The following is a 20,804-nucleotide window of genomic DNA, read 5'->3' as shown; positions in this document are numbered from 1 at the left end:
TTTGCCAAAATGAACTCTTTGCATCTAAGACAGAAAAAAAACAGTTGCATTTGGCATGAGGGCAACAACCTTTTCGACTATGCACATTGGATGATAAAGCCTTTTTAATGCTTTGTTCATATCTCAAGGATCAATACATATTCTGATATCATCTGAGCTTTTCTTATGAGCTACTACCATGGAGGATACCCATTCAGTAGGTTCTTCTACTGGACAAATTACTCTTAGCTGCACCATTTTGACTAGCTTGGCTTTGACTCTGTTCTACATAGCTACTGGAACTTTTTGTGCTGGTCTGATGACTGTGCTGACCTCTGGGTCTAACTTCATGGAGTACACAACTGGCAGTTTGCCTAGTTTTTCTGCAAAAAAAATATCAGCATACTCAGAAAAAATAGTTTGGGCAAAATTTGAGCTGTTGTCATTCAGGCTTACATGGTGGACTTCTGTATTAAATGAGAGCAGCCCCAATTTCAAACTGCCTCTGAGGCCTAATACTGATTGCATGCATCTCTTGACTAAATAAAATTGCAAGTAATAGCTGTTCCCAGCAGAGTAACATGAAAGCACTACTGATCCTTCAGTTTGAATCTCTTCACCACCATAAGAAACAAGCTTTGCACACTTTGCCAAATCAAGTTGTTCTGTAGCTCTTACTCTAGCAAATGTTTCTGCTAACATAACATTGCACTTTTAGCCAGTATCTACTTTGAGCTCTGCGGGACTCCTATTAATCCAAACAGTACAAAATATTTTGTTCTTTGCCGACATATCTACTGCATTGACTGCTTCACCAATCACAGACACACCATCAACATATAAAGTAGGGTCGCAGCTTTCTTACTGGTCAACTTGCCTGTTGGAATGCCCTCTTTTAATAAAATCATGTGCCTTATTTGATATACAAAACCTTTTGAAATGATTCAACATATTGCAAGAATGACACTGCTGACCAAAAGCTATGCAGTTTTCTCATTTGGGTTCATGATTACCACCACAATTATGACAAATGACTATGAAGTTTGCCATGGGCTTTGCTGAGTCGCCCCTGTGCTTTGCTGCATGCACCTTAGGCCTTACTGAAGTAGCTCTGAGTTTCACTGAAGTTGGAGCTGTGGCAACTCCACCCTTTGGCCTGTATCTTTTAACCTCATGCTGCATACTATCTACATGAGCTGTGGAAGGTACTGGAAGGCTTGCTTTCTCATTTGTAAGCATACTTGTGTGCCTTTCTGTAAGCTGGTATATCTGACAAATTTCAATGGCCTTGTTTAACATTAAATCACAGTCTCAAAGCAAAATCTTTCTCACTGTGTCATTATTAATACCACACACAAGCCTGTCTTTTATCAACTCATCTCTCAAATCATCAAATCTGCATGTTTTAGCCCTATTTCTCAAATCAGTTATATATGCTGCCAAAGTTTCATCAGGCTTTTGATCCCTTGTATAAAATAAGTACCTTTCCATTGTAATATTCATTTGGGGGTTACATATTTATGTAAATTGATGTTTTAAGCACTCATGGTCTTCCTGCATTTCAGCCAATACCACAATATGGTGGTCTTCCCCCTCCCCTGCAAACACATCAGGTGCATGCACAAATGAATGCTCTCTTTCTATGTCCTCTGAACCAGCTAAATTAAGTACAATAAATGCTTTAGTAGGTGCTTCTTTGTCAGAAAAAGCAGCCTGTATGAAAATGTTGTATTCCTGCTCAAACACTCTCCAATTTTCTGCAATATTGTTATCAAAAACAAGCAGCATAGGTCTGCAAAATCCTTCTGCCATGCCCACACATTATAGTAAAACACGATGCAGTCTTGGCCCTTGTAATTATTTATGAACATGCACACACTCCAGGTACTTGTAATCGCATTCAAATGCACAATAAGCTCTTCAAAAAACTGTACTTTGGAAATATTTTTTTAAATAACTGCACTTTGTGAAATAACTGCACCGTAATACTGCAGACACTTGCAAACACTTTGCGCAGTTTGGATACTTTGAATAGCTTTAGGTTAATACAAAAAAGTAGTACATAGCAGAGAAATATGGTTATTTTCCTTTTTTGTACATTTTATGTGATTCGGATATTGTTTCAAATGTTTTCATAATTATTTTGAATATTTTTATCAATATGTCGCAGTTTTGGACATTTTGTTTAATAAGAAATTCGTTTTTAGTGTTCTGTGTTCTTCATTTTATATTTGTAGTGAAATACATCATTCAAGTGAGTTTTAGTACCTGGAATTTGTTTCTGACCTGTTTTATGAGTTGTTAAAGCAGCTGGGATGATTCACTCCTATATATTTCTCCACTTCTAACTGGTTACCTCATGGCTGTGACTCTGGATCCCATTCTGACACCATGTAGCTCGTCTTGTGTACAATAAGAAGACATTGAGGCTTGGATGTACATTTAAGTAGTTTATTGTAAACAAACACTTCAGGATGGATGGCAGGAACATTGAATGTAAATGAACTATCTAACTGACTGACCACATACATGAATGGTGTCACACTGGCTGCTTGCTCAAAATGGCACTCTTGCTTGCATGTGCTCACTACTTATATGCAATTACTCACTGACTGGAATGCTTCTTAAAGGTACATCACACACTCTGATCTACAGTGCTCTTGGCTGCAATTAATTTCTAATGGTTTCTAACAATTGCTTTAGCATACTATATAAACAAATAAAACAAAATTCTGTAATCCATCTGTTACCAACAATAGGTTTTAAAATCATTCCCAAAACTACTTAAAAATATGACTCAGAATAAATCAAGCCACTCATGCATATCTACCATAAAGGGTCACCCTCTTCAGGAAGTCTCCAAATCTACTACTCTCAGTTACAACAGAGATGTTTTAGTGATAGCTAACTCTATTGCAGAGCAGTAATTGCCATTCCCTGATCTGGCACCCTTCAACTCTAAGCTGAGGAGTAAAAAAAATACTTGTTACCATGACCTGCCATTCTAACCCAGCTCTGTTCTTTCTTCCCAATTTGCCACCAACTTAGCCAAACTGCACCACTCAACCTTGTGGGGAAAATAGATTTGCACCCCTCATCTACTTTTCTGGATCTACAAACTGCAGGACTGAAGGAAAAGAAAAAAATGTTTCTTACTACTCTCAACTGCAGTAAACTACTTGCAAATGTACCAAGCAAACTGTTACAATTTATGCCACAAACAAAGTACTGAAGCACTACAGGACTGTTTCCTGTCTATAAAAGCAGTATTGGCATCCATTTCTGTACCAGCTTTCGGAAATGTGGGTAATGGTCCCCTGATCATCCCCCCTAACACTTTTCACCTCGGGTGGCTGCCCAGTTCATCTCACTGTGCCTAAGCTTCTGCTCTATTGGCAGGCACACTGACTCATTACTCATAAGGCGCAAGGAGAGGATAACAGTGTGCTGTCTTCCATGTGACAGGATGTCTAATGTTATAAGGACAGTAAGGAGAGTATCTCCTGATAATATTATAAGAACAGTAAGGACCATATCTCTTGATAATATTATAAGGACAATAAGGACCATATATCCTGATAATATTATAATGACAGTAAGGACCATATCTCTTTATAATGTTATAAGGACAGTAAGGACCATATCTCTTGATAATATTATAAGAACAGTAAGGACCATATATCTTGACAGATATGACTACAACCTTAAAGTGGTCCATGTGGGAGTAAGTGACTTCAGATGCAAAACCCGGAAGGACTTGCAGAGAGATGCGTCAGAAATTTACATGCCTGTTAGAAATGCAGGTAAGGTCCTAAATGGGATACTTTTTCACCCTGAATGATTCCTAGATACAAAGAAAAGATAATTAATTTCACTAACTGGTGAAATAGTCGGTGTCAGTCCAAGGGGATCTAATATGCATCAGTATGGAACAAGATGATCGACAGTCCAGCTTACTGTACTAACAATGGCCTGTTCCTCTCATTCCAAGGATTCCAATACTGACTAAAAATGTTGCTGCTTCCCAGTGTGTTTTTAGTCACAGTCCAGATTAAAGAAATTATTACATAAAAATATCAGTCTCAAAACTGTATCCCATTAAGATGGCATTCTAACTCTAGAAGTCTAAACAATACTTTGCCTGATCTTGAGTCTGTCTTGCATTTGGAAAATATTCATGTCTGTATAGTTACTTAGACATGGTTTAAATGTAAAGTGAGAACTCCCTCTATACTTGCGTTTTGTTTGTTTCAAGTTTTCAGAACCAGTGGATGCTGTTGTAGATTTTCCATACTTGTCAAGGAAAATATTACCTCCAGTCAGCCCTCGCACCCAGGCACTGAACTTATTAAAATACGGAGCACTCTACACAGGATTAATTACCAAGTAATAGCTTCTTACAAGACATATTCATTGTCACCAATGACAGTGTAAGTTTCCTCAGTGTTCTAAATTATCCTTTTATCAGAAGATACTCCTTAATATTTGATGGTTTTAAAGAACCTTCAGTAAACTGGGACACCTATAGCACCAAGGCAAGATATGCCCAACAATTCCTAGACTTCATAAACATAAAAATAAAGGAATCCACTGAAGTACTGCTGAAGCTATTAGAGGAACCAGCATTCTTGATCTGATTCTTTTAAATATGGCTGTTTCTTGCACTGCTCCTCTGGTCTCTCTTTCCCCTGTGTTGTCACTCAGATTGCCAAGCAAACAGCCAAGACCCCTTACTAATAAAGTTTTCAGATGACAGCAAACTAGGGGGGTTGTTATTATGTCACCTCTGATACCCAACCCCTTCAGCATGAATTGTCACAGGTACACTAACTGTGCACTTAAAATGGAGATGAACTAAATGCTTAAAAGTGTGGTATTGCCACTTTTTTGAGATAACCCTCCCTTTATCATGCTTTATAGAGAAAAACACCACTATAAAATGAAAATGTAGTCAGGCATCTAGGAAACTTAGTTGATAATTTCTTCTCTTTTGGCCATCACATGACAATGATTGTTAGGAAATCCTTTTATTTAACACAATTAATTACCAAAGGAATATCAGTGAGGACTAAAGAAGTAATCACTTCTTATACTCACCATCGATCAGACCATTTACTAAGTACAATGTCACCTTTGTGATGTACTTCAATAAACATATCAAACCATTAGAAAGAGCTGAAAGGTGACTAACCAAATAGATCACAGGCCTAAAGTCATTGAGCTATTAAGAAAGGCTTGAAGCTCTATCCCTTTATTCAGCATTTTACAGGGGAGATTTCTGTGTTGCGTACCATCCCTTTATAGTCGTAGTTATTCTAGACCTCCTGTACTACTTGAAATCCAATTACTCTACCATAGCTAGAAGCAGAGAACTAAAACTTTAAAAACAGACAAATAAACTATGGAAAGAGATAGGTTTATTACCAAGCACCTCCATAACTTCTAGAAAAAAACTTCCCCTGCATGATAAGCAGTAGAACTACAATCATAGCAAAGGTGGGGTGAAGGGGACAGCTACACTGGGCACAAGGTTTTAAGGGGCATGATTAGGACATGCTATTCCTGGATTCTTTTTTTTCTATAATGCTGTTACCGAAATGCCCTGAAGTGCTTCAGCACTTCATGTGTGTTAGGCTGCAGCCAGTCAGCTTGCTACAGTTTAAAAATGGAAGACGTCTTTCTGCTCATCAATGGAAGAGCTAAGGGAAGTGGAGATTTGGCTATGAACACCAGACTAAAGGACCAAACCTTTTTTTTTCCTCTTCAACTAAAAAGCTGAGGAGGTGAGTTTTCAGATTGCAGTCCACCGCTGGGCACTAGATGAGTCAGCTATGGATCTGACTGAATCTCATTATCATCCATTAAACATAACACAGATTTATCCAGCAATTGGGTGGTGCGGTTCTCCTGGAGAAAGGAGCTGTGGCATAAGGGAGGGTGTTGTCAACGTGTAAATGGTCATAAGACTACATGGCTCTGGAATAGCTATGAATCTGTGAAGTTTCAACACATTTCAATGTTGCTGCTTTCTTTTTTGTAGATGCTTTCTAGAAGTCTTTACATACAAATATAGTGAAATAAATAAATGAAAAATAAAAATAAAAGCATACTAACTAAAGATGACTTAAAAAACTCTATCTCATCTATATTATAATGGGCAATGAATAATCTTACTAAATCTAACTATATAGTAGCATCAAAATAGCAGTAAACTTTAGTGAATAAAACACTGTTTAAACAACAGAAACATGTGGAAGGTGAGGGAGCCTGTCTATCTTAATGGGAGGTACCAGTATTGTGTTTAGTTTATTTGAAGAACAAGTTATTTCTTAGTTCATCATTAGAATATGAGGTGCGGCTGTTCTTTCCTTTGTCCCTATCAAATCTTTTTATATTTTCTTTAGATCTTCTTTTTATATTGCCTTTCCATTGAGCCTTCTTGAAATTGACATGCTTTATCTGGAGGTCAGCCATGTCAGTATTATTCTTATCAGTGTTTTGACATGAAGAGGAGGTCTTGGCTACCTCTTGTATAAATGTAGTCACGGATTTCTCCCCCTTATCTATTTTATCATCTACAAAAGTAATCGGTATTTTCTCTTCCTCTTTCTCTACTTCAGTAGTATTCATACCTAGTTTAGTGTTAAACTTCCGCTTCTGTTTATGACTGTCTTTCTGTAGCAGTGAGAAATATAAGGCACTGTTTTATTTTCTAATTCTATTCTTCTTTTTATGAAATTTACCTAAGTTTTCCTTGGTTTATATACCTACATCCTTTAGGCTGTTTTTAACCATGGGGTTTTCTCTGCCAGCCTCCATGTTGACATCCTTTATTATTTTATTAATTGATGTCTTTTTGACAAGACTCAGGATCAGATCTGTCTATTCATTTCAACTAAATTAATAGTTCCTTTTGTGTCTTTTACTTTGCCATACTTTTCTTTACTGATGCTATGTTTTTTTGGCAAGTCTTGGTCGATTATCACATTATGAGTTCAGTTAGTCACTAAAGTTACTAGGTGAAACTCTTTGCCTAAAAGGTATTTCTACCTGTGTCATGGAGTACTATATTTTGTCTCAATTTACACATATTACTTCAACGTTCTTACCCGATGTTTTATGTTTACACATGTATAGTGATTGAAATTATGTAAACATGCTCCATAAGTCTGATAATATTGCATCTGTTTTACCTTTAGCAAGATTTTGCATTTAATATGCTTAGTAGCATCACAGTAGCAGAAAATAGGCTCTACAACCTATTAGTTAAAATTTCAGCATAATATTCCATAAGCATGATTTCAGGTTCAAAGTTATAGCACCACTGCCAGAAACTTTGCAGTGTGTTGCTATGTGTTATTTTCTAGGACATTTAATATTTAAGCCATTTCAGATGGCTTCACTTTTTCTTGCTTGCAGTTAAAGAAACACTCATAGATGAAGGCTTGCTATTTGTCCTGGATGCATGTGAGGTTGTCTTGGGGTTTGCATTTTCAGTTAATAGCAAATGTTCTACTAAAACTGCTACCTGTTCAAAAAACGTAAGGTTTACTCTGGAATAACCTTGTCATATGTTGCTTGGAATATCTTTTTAAATTTATCTACAGCTAAGATTCCTAGAATTCAAGACACCATTTCAAAATATGCATTCATTTAGCCATCTGTGACTCAGTGTGTCCATACTGAGTACTCATTTGTGAAATGTAAAGAACTGTACCTCAAAAGAAATCCAAACCATAGCCAAAACTTTTTTGTTTCAGTTTCTGGTAGTTGTGTACATCAGCATCCTCATGGTCAATGCATGATATAAGGAAGTTACCAGATAAATGTGGTGACAACATCCTGGCCCACTAAGTCAAGAGACAGAATTTTCTAGTTTTGTGCCTCTCAAATGACATCAAGTAATCCTCTACATTGTATTCTGTTCTGTTTTTTCAGTTAGGTGGATTGTTGGGTCATTGTAGTGAACAGATGATATCAAAGGCTAAGTAGTTGGTCAGGATTTGCACTTCTCTCTCTCTCTCTTATTATTTATGATCCCCCCTGGAAGATAATTTTTTCTGTCCTGGCCCAGAGTGCCATGCATCCATTACAAGTTTATCAGCTTGTCAGCTAACCACCTCGATTTACTCTTATATTTCCGGGGTTAGTCATGGATACAACAGGTAACCTAAGGGCTTGCCCATCTCTATTTCTGTCCTGGAGTTTCTTTTAGATGCCTTACTCACTCACTGCCCCATTTCCCATGCTCATTGGTTCATCAGAGAACACCTACCCTCTTTGGACCACGCCTTCCCTAAGGGGGCATCATCAGTGAATGCCTTCTCAACTAGGGCGAGCATACCCATCACTCCCTGCTGCTCTGTCAGTTGCTCAGGCCACTTAACTGAACCTAGGTTGACTGGGCTGGTTGCACTTCTATTTTGAGGAGCTTTAGTAGAGTTTAGTAAAGCTTCAGCTTCTTTTGCATATTGAAAATAGTACAGAAATGACACTTCATAGTAAAATTTCAACAAGAAAAGTAGCTACACACATAATTTGGCTTGAGCGGGACAAATAGAAAAATTCTTCAAGGGAACCATTTTTGCTATCATGAGAAATATACTTTACCACAACAAATCTCTATATGGTCACAAGGGTTGTTCTGCTTTGCACACAGATTTACAGGAGTCAATATTCCAGGTCAATTTTTCTGTAAGCAAGTATAACTTTAAGCTATTGCATTTCAGTAAAAAAGACTAAGTTCCTTTATAAAAGTGAAGAAAACAATACAGGCAAAGCACTTTAAGAAGCTCAGAAATTCAGTTTGTAGCAAAATTAATTTTTTTGCCAATATACTTACTTATTAGTGTAGGACTTGGAAAAAAAAAACAGTCCATGGAAACAATTTCTCAGTTTCCCGGTGAGGTGTCTTTACAAAGACAAAGGGAAAGTACCCTTTTTGTATCAAAACATGAAGAAACAAAAATTGCAATACATTCACAGCTGTCCTTCTAGGGCTCATTTCACAGTGGTAGTAATCCTTTATACAGGTTTTTTCAAAGCAGAAAAGTACATACAGTCACAAGTATTTTCAGCACACTTTATCACACAGGTAATGGCAAATTTCATTAGTTTATCTTCAGCTCCCTTCCCAGTTAACACTTCAGAGACAGTTTCCAGAATTCAGATTTCAGAAACATTTTCTCCGCTGTCTTCTGCAATTCCACATAGACTCCTATTTGGTATATTCCTTTGATCCAGAGGTCAGGAATCTGATTTTTTCCACAGCAATAGAGATTCACTGCTCCTCATTGGTTGCTTTGGTTCTTTGACTCATTTTGGTTAGACTGCCTGCTCCCTCTAGTAAAGCATCATCTGCAAAATACAACTCTAGCAGACACTAGCAAACAATGATGAGTGGCTTCTCTAAACTCAGCAGTGACTGAACCTTAATATATGCATGTATATATATATATATATATATATATATATATATATATATATATATATATATATATGCTGCGGTAGTGTTGTCGCCTCACAGCAAGACATTGTCCCGTTTGATTCTCAGTTAGAGCGTCTTCTGTGTGGAGGCATGCGTGAATGAGCGTGCCTTCGTTGAAGGTTGTGTGTCAGGGCTGGTAACTTGGCATGTAAAAATCCACTACCAAACATTAGCAGACCGGAGTTCCGCTGTGGCGAACCCTAACCAGGATAAGCCAAAACACAACAACAACAACACATATATATATATATATATATATATATATATATATATTATATATATATATATATATATATGTGTGTGTGTGTGTGTGTGTATATATATATATATATATATATATATATATATATATATATATATACCTATATATAGATATGTATATATGGTTCCCCTTCAGAAGGTCGAATGACTGAAATCTCAAAAGGCATAGGGTTGAGACCATATGCTCGAAATTTCAGAAGCTCAACCTTCTGAATGGGGAATGGCATACAGCGCAGAATGGGAGATTTCCCTTTCTGCGCTGTAGTGCAATCTTGGAGTTGGAATAAATAGGTAGTGGGGGGTGTAGAGGGTGCAGGGGGTGCTTGCCCCCCTGCAGAAACATTGTTTTGTGTTTCGTTGTTTTTCTTTTTTACCCTTTCAGAAGGTCGAGCTTCTGAAATTCAAGCATATGGCTTTGGCCATATGCATTTCGAAATTTCAACTGTTCGACCTTCTGAAGGGGAACCATAGATATATATATATATATATATATATATATATATATATATATAGTGGAAAACATCAATATGAACATACCACAGTACAGCATCATTAAAGCCTGGGTGTAAGCTTGACAATTGAAGGAACAAAGCCTATCAATTGATGATTTTGAGTGACCTTTTTTTTTGCAAATATTCTGAGGTTAAATCAGCAGACATTCATCTTTAATATTCTTCCTCTCTCACAGACCTCAAATCAATAGTAAGGTATGAAGAAGTGAGGTAGTAAATGGTGGCAGGATAGTCCCAGACTGATTGCTGCAGAATATTATTAATGTTATTCATATAGTGAACCAAACTATTCACTTAATTCTAGACAGATGGGCAGGATTCACGAAGCCTTCGTGTAAGAGTTATAACTCATACACGGAGGCTGCAGTTAAACGGAGTTATGTCAGCATGCTCTGCATATTCATGAGAGCATGCTGAATCACACCTAAGGCTAACACGGTCTGTGTAAGACAGTAGGGGGCGTGTCCATAGGCCGAGCCCTGTAAGAGGACACGCCCCCAGAAGAGGAAAAGTGCCCAAAGTAAACACCCACGACAGAGTCCATGGAAATGTGAATAAACACAACACAACACATGCCCCCACAGACTACAAACATAAAATGTACAAATAAACATCTCATAATTTTTTTTAAATTGTAAAGATGTTTAACCGTGAGTGTGCTCGTTTGCGCGGGCGTGCCCGTAGCGCAGCTACAGTTAGCAGTCAGTGGGAAAGCATATAAGAACTAAATATGCAAAGTAAGCCAAGAAGCAATAGTGTAGCGGTAGAGATGTTGGCTGAAGAGCAGGCATTCATGGTTCGAGCCCCCACAACACCAATTTTTTTAATTTTAGCAAAATAAGCACGAAACAAGTCCCTGACAAATATGTACACATAAAATCACATTTTATGTAAAATGTAATGAAATAGCCCATTTATATTGAAGAAATGTGAGGTAACAAAGCAATAAAAAATGCCAGATGTGCCCATAGCTGAGCTACAGTTTAACAGGGTGAGTGCATCTACCCGTAGGTGAGCAGTGGTTTAACTGGTGCAAAATGAGTGCCCGTAGCTGAGCAGTGGTTTAACACACTGAATCTATGTGCCCCTAGCTGAGCTGAGCATAATATGCGTGCCGATAGCCAAATGAGGCTTAAACCAGCGTACCCCGTTTGCGCGGAGCTGCACACCGTGCAAACAAGCTAACCGACGGGCAACGTTGAGCAAGCCGTATCAAAACTGCCTTTACACAGACACACCCCTCAGCTTGTCTAGACAGTCATAAAAAATAAAAAGTAGTGGCCAGGTTCAAACCCAGGATACTATACACCATAGTCAAGGTACCAAACCACTAAGCCATGACAGCAGTACCTATAAATGCAATAATAGCTAATATATAGGAATGAATACAAACTGGAGCATGACAATGCAGGTTTACTGAAGTTGATACAATTCCAAAATGGCCAATCACAGATATGTGTGGGAAAAACGGACTATATAAGCCCCATAGGCGGGAATACACAGCATAAACAATTGTAGAATTGAACTGCAGGCAGAATGACAGGAGTAGGAGAGGGTAGTTGCTTTCGAGCACAGAGGTGGGGCATTGAGGAGTCCAGGTACATGGTCTGGCTCCTAGTCCACAATCATGAGGCTCAACTCATGCAGGGCCAGGTCCTCTGGGGAGTATACAGGGCTGAGGCGTGGGACCGGTTGGCCCATGATTTCACCAGTGCCACAGGGATTCCAAGGACTGGTGAGCAGGTTCGTCGCCACCATGCGGACCTGAAGAGACGCAAGCAGGACCAACTGAACCTTTGGATCCAGGAGGCCAGGCAAATGCCCAACGTCCCACTACTGAGTAAGTTACATTTAATTATGTATGTAAGAAATTAAACTAGCTGATATTATGGAGATGTGTATTCCAATATTACTTCATTTATATTACAGCTGCAGGTGTCCGTTCTGCGAACCGCAGAGCCTATGGCGATAGGCTGGTGCGGTTGCGCCACCAGGCAGGTCAGTAATCCACTACCAGTAACTGTAAAGAAATATAAAAGTATGACAGTCAGCAAAAGAGTGCAGTTTAGTCACTAAGGAATAAAATGTGCAAGTAACAGTGTGAAAGTGTCTGCAAGTATTGCTTGATTACAAAAGTGTGTTTCAGCCTGTAAACCAAACAGAAAAATGAAAATGTCTGACATAAATTCTGAAATAAAAATGCCCCACCTGTAAGAAAATAGTACACAACCTGCAGCAGGCTGAAAAGTATAGCTGCAGAAGATGATGAAATCACATGTGTGAAATATATCCCTGTTGAAATACTGAAACATGACAGAAGTGAGACTGCTGGAAAGGATTGTAATAACTACAGGTAAAACATGTCAATAAAGCCTAGAAGTAAGTACCATCCTGAATAGTAAAATGAAAACAAGTGAGAGAGTGTGAGAAAGTGTCATGAATCCAGCAATACAGTAGTAATAACCCCTGAATAAAGTATACTGCAGTCAAGACAGAATGAAATGCATGTGAGAATCAAAACCAAACAGCGAAATCTGTTCAAAGTGTTGCTGCATCTGGAATGTGTATCCCAAAATCTGGATATGTTGCTCAGAGTCTGCAATATGCAGATAGTATGATTGTCTGATGTACCAAACATCCACACTTGTCTACAGCTATATAAAGCAAATGTAGCAGGATGATGTAGCTGAACAAAGCTAGATATGAATGTGTATGAAGAACAATAAAATGTATATTGATGTTGCAGTAACAGTCCTATCACCAAGCTGAAATAGTTATCATATAGGAAACTGTAGTTAGAACAGTAGTGTGTATATATCTGTAGCTATTAGAAATGTACAGCATATGTATTGGTATTTGAAGGTGTTAATATTATTTTCTTCACCCCACCCTATAACCACATATAACCCATTCCACGTGAAAATGGTATGTGCAATCACAATTAACACCCATGGATGTTTGTCCTGTTGGGTCATATATATTTGCATGTCCGTTGATGCAACTGCCCTATTCATACATCCAAACCTGATGGCCTGTTGCCATCAATTAACCCTGCATGTTGTTGGACTGTGTATTGCTGTTCAAATTATGCATGTGTTATGCACGCTGTTCAATGGTGTGAATATCTGGGTGTTTGGTTAATGGGAATACTAATGCATGCTGTTACAACTAATTGTGAATGGTATTATATGTCACTAACCCAAACTGTCATGACATAATGCAAAACATAGGACGACAGGGAAGGCGGGTTCCAGCGGACCCACCTCTCCCACCTCAGCTGGCAAGTGCACCTGGCACTAGTGCCGAGTCTGGACCTTCCTCCGGTGGCCCTGTGCCACCTGCAGGTGGAAGCGCTGCAGGGAATGGGGCTCACCCCCCCTCTGCAAGTGTGGCCGGAGGAGAACCACCACTCACCCTCTGTAGTGTCCAGACTGTGGTGCGTAGGGAGATTCGGGACTCTGTTCTCGAGCCCCTACGCCAGCTTGAGGCATGGGTGGCACAACTTACGGGCATGCCTGTTGCCCGGCCTACACAGCCCCCAGCACAGCCCCATCCTAGGCAGTGAAGGAACAGTGGCAACTGCCTATGGGTGGGGATATCAGTTCCACTGTTGCCATCTGTGGGCTCATGGGCTCTGGATATCCAAACCTCCGTCCTCGTCAATTGTGTAACCCCCCCACACGTGTCATACACCGCCCCTGTATGCGTCTTGTTTGTCTTGTCTGTTTACCTACCCAACCTACCTCCCCAACTGTACCGACTTCCTTCACCTGACATACCACTCTCACCTGAAAAAAAAAAAAAAAAGGGCACTCTGTACCCACAAAAAAATTACGCCTCATACATAGCTGCCCATTCTGCACACATGTCTGCTGGACATGGAATCTATCAATTACAATTGGCTGTACAACAAGTATTATTGTTGTCCTGACACCTCTCTCAGGGGTGGAAGGTTTCAAATGTCACACCAAATTACATACATATGCACAGCTGTTGCTGATGAAGAAATGGGCAGCTATGGGCCTTACCTACATCCCTCCTGCAAATCCCAAGCTTGTTTCCCTACTGTCTTACCCTCTTTATGACCCCTTTTTCACCACTTTCCTGTCTCCCCATTTTCATTTCTTTCAAAGAAAATAGCGCGGGTGTGCGCCAGAGTAAGCATTGGTAAGCGGTTGTAAGCGGGTGTGCGGGGAGCGAAATGCCAGTGCGCATGCGTGAGCTCCGCGCAAACCAGCGCTAACCCGGTTACAACTGCTTAAAAGTGCCTTAGTCACTTTGATTGACAAGTCCTGTACTCAGTTCAAAAGCAAAATAAAATCCCACTGTCAGTCCCGAACCCAGAACCTTGGAAACACTAGTCTGTATGACCTACCACTAAGCCATGACTCTTATACAAGAACATTGTGCTAAACTAAATATAACATGTAATAGTAGGGATGAATGTAAAGGGAATATAGGATGTGTAGTACCCAAAGCATGTCATGTAGAATTACTGTCAAAACTACTGGATTCCCATAATAGTAGTGTGTGAACAGAAACAGCCATGCTAGTTGTTAGCTTGTAGGTAATAATGTCAGTTAAAGTACATATGTAAATGTATGTATAAGTACATATATATATATATAAATATATATCTATATATAGTTGTAGGAGTCATTGTGCATACACACTTACTACAGGGAACAGGAGAGAGGAATGGAGAAATGTGAATCTACAACACAGCCTGAATCATGACAGAGATACTAACGTTTACACTCACAGAACAGTGTCCACAGCATACCAGCATGGTCCCCGCCCTTAAATCTGAAAGGGCAACGCCTATCCCACATACCCTTTTATAGCACTGACTTGAAATCACAGTGAGAACTGCAATCAGTACACAACTGGCTGTATGCAATTAGCAAATGCTGGCTTACAATTGGTGCAGAGACCATCACATGGACCTATGCAGATACCTACAAAAGCATCCAGTACTAACACTCCACACATGCAATACATTCATTGCACTGTCTGGAAACAGACAGAGGGAGAGAGAAAACTGAGAGAGAGAGAGAGAGAACCAAAAAAAAAAAAAAAAAACCTACACACTGTGACTCTGTGACTCTAAGCTGTCAGCAGTGACAGTAGCAGCAGCAATCAGAAGCAGTGGTAACGCAACCAGCTGCGACAAACACAGGTAATGAAAAGTAGCAGGTTAATAGTGTGCATACTGTGAACCCTCCAAATGTGTCATAGGTCTGTATCTATAGGTATGTCCATGTGATATGTTGTGTGTGTACATAGTTCCACCAAAAGGGGATGACCATACATTACATGTCAATCAGTCTTAGGCCATGATCCTGGCAGCAGTTGTCTGTGTGTTGCCCCCAGCAATGGCTGTAGTGACTTCTTTGAAAGGTCAGCCAGGTTCAAAAGGCAGGATCAGCCCATCACAAAGGCACACTGGCTGGGAACAAGTGCCTGCAGGTACCCGATATCACTGCATATGCATCCCATACTGCATAATTCCATAGCTTAGCAGACCAGGCCAGTTATGCATATGATGTGGTAGTTCCCAGGGTCAGGTGAGGTGCCTCCTTAGTGGTGTGGGACCACTTGTTGCTGTATGCCACTGTCCAGGTACATATCCTGTAGTATGGCCAAGATAAATTATCAGTGTTATATGCAGTTGTATGTCCTCTTGGAGTGCAGGTAGCACACATCCAGGGATACCATGAGGTCACAGTGATGCTGTGTGTTCTGCTCTGCTGAGGGCGGCCCTCACCTGGACATGTGAGATGATAGGGAGGTTACATACAGCTGTGATAAATATTTCAACTGGTGGGGAGAAGGAGGGGGGATACGTGCACCGAACCTGTCTGCAAGACTGTTGCCAATATCCGTGTGTTTGGTGAATGTTAAGTAGGTGTGTATTAACACAGAGCATATCTGAGGCATGTGGTCCATATGTGTAACATAACTGAAGAAGGCCTTGTGGTCATCCATAGTGTTTGTGGCCATTTCCCTCCCAGAGTAGGCCGTGGCCATTGTTATGACGGACCATAGCATAGTACCAGTGCTGACCACAGATGCCTTCCCTTAATGTGAATGTGCTCTGTCCTGCAGTAGCCTCCTGCTATTGTTATACAATCTGCCACTGTCTGGGGTCCACTGGACAGGATGCCTAACCTTTGTGCATAGGGTCTGGGTTAGAAATGTGTGTGCAAGTTCCATGCAATCTGTGGCATGTCCATGGTAAGCATTTGCAAAGGGGTCAGCAGTGTGGGTTGTGGCTTCCACTGGCCCAGTGTGCTGCATGGATACCATCTCAGTCCCAGCAAGTGAATAACTGTCTAATCACATACATATCAAAGTAGTCTACTATGCTGGTCGTGGTGGTGGGATATGTATATCCAGGCCGAGTAACTTCTGTCCACATCACAGTAGTGGATGGCGTCCCACATACAGTACCTTGGGATGAACCTCCAGAGTGAGGTTGTGTATTGGACCTGTCAGTGTGTGCTGACCAATGGGGCATGCTACTATGTTGTGTGGAATGTGGCAGGTATTGTTGCACAGGTGTTGGCTGAGCACTGATATCTGGCCATGTACATGTGTATCCACCACGACACACACACATGCAACATATGGGAGTAGTAGTATATCACTACACATGAGTATCATGTATAGTATGTGTGCCATATATTGCTGACATAGTCTGCTGATATTCTGTTTGTGTTCTCTTCCAGGGAGATGGCGCGTCAGCGTAATCCCGCCTACTCTGCAGCGGAAGACGAGGAGATCCACCAGAGCCTGGTGCGGGAGTATGACATCCTGTTTTCCCACACCAGTCAGAATCAGCAGGAGAGGGCTGCACTGTGGCAAGACCTTGTCCGTAGGGTAAATGATATTGGCACGCATAACAGGACATATGAGCAGGTACGACATCACTGCAGTGATTTAATCCGAAGTGTCCGTCAGCGTGCATCAGATATCCACAGGCAACAGGTTGCCACAGGAGGTGGGGTGGCCACACATCCTCCCCTCACCAGACTGGAGGGGCTACTCCTAAGTGTTGTGGCTCCAGCCCCGGAACAGCAACAGCAGTACACGAGGAGAGGGCTGCACTGTGGCAAGACCTTGTCCGTAGGGTAAATGATATTGGCACGCATAACAGGACATATGAGCAGGTACGACATCACTGCAGTGATTTAATCTGAAGTGTCCGTCAGCGTGCATCAGATATCCACAGGCAACAGGTTGCCACAGGAGGTGGGGTGGCCACACATCCTCCCCTCACCGGACTGGAGGGGCTACTCCTAAGTGTTGTGGCTCCAGCCCTGGAACAGCAACAGCAGTACACCTGCATCATGATGGAGGCTGGATCCACACAGCAGCACGACATGGAGCGTGCAGGTAATATGCCATATGTACACTTGACTGTTCTGTACACTGTATCATATGCAATATCAATGGCACAGTTGTGCCCACTGACATTAATCTCATCATTTCTGCAGGTCCCTCCGGGGTTACAGCAAGGCAGGCCATCCATGCTGGTGAGTGTGTTTAACATAACCTATAATAGTCCTGATAATGCTAGTAACAGTAGTGTAACTCAGTAGTGCTCTGTGTGTATACTGCGGGGTGTGCATGTGTGCATGTGTGCAGGTGTGCCTGTGCCCATGTGTGCATGTGTGCATGTGTGCAGGTGTGCCTGTGTCCACGTGTGCATGTGTGCATGTGTGCATGTGTGCCTGTGTCCACGTGTGCATGTGTGCATGTGTGCATGTGTGCATGTGTACACGTGACCACGTGTGCATGTGTGCATATGTCCATGTGTGCATGTGACCACGTGTGCATGTGTGCATGTGTCCATGTGTGCATGTATCCACGTGTGCATGTGTGCATGTGTCCACGTGTGCATGTGTCCATGTGTGCATGTGTGCATGTGTGCCTGTCTGCATGTGTGCATGTGTGCATGTGTGCCTGTGTGCATGTGTCCACGTGTGCATGTCTGCATGTGTGCCTGTGTCCATGTGTGCATGTGTGCCTGTGTCCATGTGTGCATGTGCGCATGTGTCCATGTGTGCATGTGTGCAGAAGTGCATCACTGGTAACAATGTCTGGAGACTGTAAACTGTGTTTCCTGTCTTCCTCCCACAGGTTCTGGTGCTGCTCTGGTGACCTGCAGCAGGGAACCTGAATCTTGTGCCATGGGTACTGGTAATGATGATATTTGTGTAATGGTACAGGAAGGTGTGTCAGGGTCCGCCATTGGTCAGCCAATTGACAGTACACAGCTGTCAACCCCATCATTGTGCACAGTCATCCTGCCAGTACATCCTTTGTCACCATTGTTCCTAGGTGATGGACAGGATACAGTGGGCATAGACCAGGGTAATGTGGTACCTGTGGCACATGCATCCCCACACAGCAGCCATGGGCAGGGTCCTCCGATGGTACCACACAGACAGTTGCCCATGGGTTCTCGTGGGAGCATCCGTGGGCATACTGCCTCTGGCCGATGTGCCCAAAGAGGTCTGTCAACCTCAGCTATGTTTCGGACTGTCATGCAGGCACGGTCGCGTATGGAAAGGTACACCAGACAGGGTCTGAGGGAGCTGAGAGCATGTCGCACAGCCATGACAGGCAGTATGCGTGACATTGCTGATGCTATCCCTAATTTCACCGATGTCATAGACAGACGTTGTGGGGACATATTACAACAGTTCCACAACCAAATGTCCATGAGCCAGGGCAATGGTGGGTGTTTGCGGTGTCGACGTGGCCGTATGCCGGCAGCAGCAGCAGCTGGCAGTCGGTGCAGACGACAACAGGCTCGCGCACACCCCCATAGTGCCAGCAGCAGCCCCAGCAATGCTGGGTCTGTGCTGTCATCGGAACACCCCAGGAGACCACGTGCACGTGGCTCTGGACAGTCCCAACAGGGACCTGTGTCCAGTCAACACACTCCCACTTCTGATGACAGTACCCAGTCTGGCTTAGTACTGGATACGGTCCGTAGCACCCCTGCCAGGCACAGGTACCGTGTCCGTGCCCACAGACACTGATCTGTATGACCTGCCAGGTGCAGTCTGTGGCTGTCCACAAACCACTGTATATGGCAGCCATGAGGTGGAACTGTGTGCGTGCATACACACATGCAAAATGTTAACACCTAGGGTGACCACATACACGCACACACTGCACCAACACTGCCCCACCCTGTACTGCTGCCCCTCACCAACACACATACACACACATGTCAATTGGTGGTATCAGTGGCTGACTCAGGCATACCTAATTCACACCCTGTGCATATGATGACACTGTGCCACCTCCTGCAATCTCCAACATCATTGCAGGAACAGGTAAACACGTTGCTGATGCACAGGGTGACTACATAGAAGTGTATTAGTAGTATCATGTTGGTAACAGTACAGTGTGCTGCTATTACTGTGTGTATATCCCAGCATGCCTGCTGCAGTAACTGTATGAATGTCCTGAATTGTTATCTGCACCCATAGTACATACCAAAGTGTAACAGCTGCACATAATTGCATGCCGGTGGTAAGGTTGTCAATAGATAGCCACATACATGGGTAGCACAGGGGGGAAGCTAACGCAAGTAGTGATATGCAATGGTGGACATGTACAGTAATGCTGTCAAGTTGCCCACAACGACTATGCAATGTGGATGTTCGTGCATGTAGATATGTGTGCAGTACCAATGTAATCCAAATCACAAATAACTATGACATAATATCAGTTCTACCATGGGCATCTGCGCTGTGTATTCCTGGGTACATGTTGATAGTGCCTACATATTTGCATTGTTACTTACTGTTATTGTTACCCCTTCTTTGTTGTACAATGCACTACTTCCAGCCCTGCTTACTGTAGCTTTGTTTGCATGCATGTTCGCTTGGGGTTCCCTGGAACACTGCTTATACCTGCAATGCAGAGTTACAGTGCTTCTGTAGACTCCTAGTGACATCTGCATAGCGTACGATCACGATGTCAACTTTACACATGACAGAACGTCACTGTCTGTCCTGTACGCATGTACGTTGCCTGTGACACATTGCATATGTCTTACCTGGCATTTACCCACGTGTGCAGTCATATATGCCAGTGCTATGAAACAGTAGTGGTACACCCACACATACACACCTTCAGTATGTTGTTCCACATTGGCCCTATGTGTTGGTACTCACCATGGCAATCACACTACTAGGGTAGCATGTGCAAAGGTAACCTGTGAATCACCTCTATGGGCCAGTTGTGGTTTATGTGAGTCATGTGGCAATGTCACAGCTGCCACATGTATGCAGTCAGCCATCACCCTTGGCCAGGAATGTACAACACATGTGTGGGATGCCACCACACAGCCAATCTGGGGACTGAGCTCTCTGAACCCAGTAATGCCATACCCTGTCAGGTGGCATGTCATATATACTACATCCTGGACAAACTTCAACCCTAATCCCTGCTGCTACTATTGATAAAACCCCTGAAGATGTTTCTGATAGTTTTGACCAATTCTTTACTGAGACATTTCAAGCCCTAGCTAGCCATCTACC

This window comes from Protopterus annectens, chromosome 4.part1, assembly GCF_019279795.1.
Source record: "Protopterus annectens isolate FY-2018-M chromosome 4.part1, PAN1.0, whole genome shotgun sequence".
Lineage (NCBI taxonomy): Eukaryota > Metazoa > Chordata > Ceratodontiformes > Protopteridae > Protopterus > Protopterus annectens.
This window is presented reverse-complemented; position numbering follows the sequence as displayed.